Here is a 911-nt window from a genome sequence, read left to right as displayed (position 1 = left end):
GGCGTTCCCCGGTCTGGCGGCCTCGCCCTCGCGCTCGTTGTCCTTGATTTGAAAGGGGTAAGCAAGTAGAGAACAAGAGCCTCAGAGGCACATCTTGCAGGCTGGCCAAGAAATGGGAAGTAATAGAGCTCAGCTACTGTCCCCAAGTGCCTGGAATGGCCACTCCTGGGGCCAAGTGCGCATTTCTCCAGCCAGTCAGCCAAAATACTTTGCTACAAAGAGCGCATGATGCCTGCTGTGGGGACTTTTCAGGGGCTGCTTTGTGGCCAGGCTGCCTTCAACAGGACAAGATCTAGTAGGTTTCCCCTTGCTCGATGCCTTACAACAGCAGGTCCTGAGACTTTAATCCCATGATGCAATCCATGGGATTCTTCTATATCCTGACATAGGCCCCAGCCTTTGGAAGACCACTGCATTAGCACATTTTTATTGATTTATTAATATTGGGATTCTAGTGTCACTGCAACCTATAATTCCTTCCTTAACCTCTCTTTCAACTCCCCTTCTTCATTCTGTGATCCCTCCCAGGGCTGCATTGGGAAGAAGTCTTCCACATGACTCCAAGAAAGGAAGAGTCTGAAGTCAGATGGAGCTCCTTAAACGACTCTAAAGGCAGCTTTGGGAAACTGTGGAAGTGTGGTGTCTGTTTGCAGAAGGGGTGTCTCCATCTGTAGGAATCCTTCGTGTGTCATCCAGGCTGTCTCGGTTGTCTGGAATCTAGATCTCTTTCACATGGCAGTTGTTGGGCATCCAAAACACCCCAAGATGTCTTGGGTTAAAGACCAAGCTGACCATAGTACTTTGGTCCTATTGCCTCTTGCTTCCTATCTCCGCTTTTCATAATTGCCCAATTCAGTAGACCATCTCTAAGGCTTTGGTAAACAATCCCTGGCCCCACCAGTCACCATCCT

Source organism: Elephantulus edwardii, unplaced genomic scaffold, assembly GCF_000299155.1.
Source record: "Elephantulus edwardii isolate Elephantulus edwardi_28Jun2011 unplaced genomic scaffold, EleEdw1.0 scaffold00120, whole genome shotgun sequence".
In the NCBI taxonomy this organism is placed as follows: domain Eukaryota; kingdom Metazoa; phylum Chordata; class Mammalia; order Macroscelidea; family Macroscelididae; genus Elephantulus; species Elephantulus edwardii.
This window is presented reverse-complemented; position numbering follows the sequence as displayed.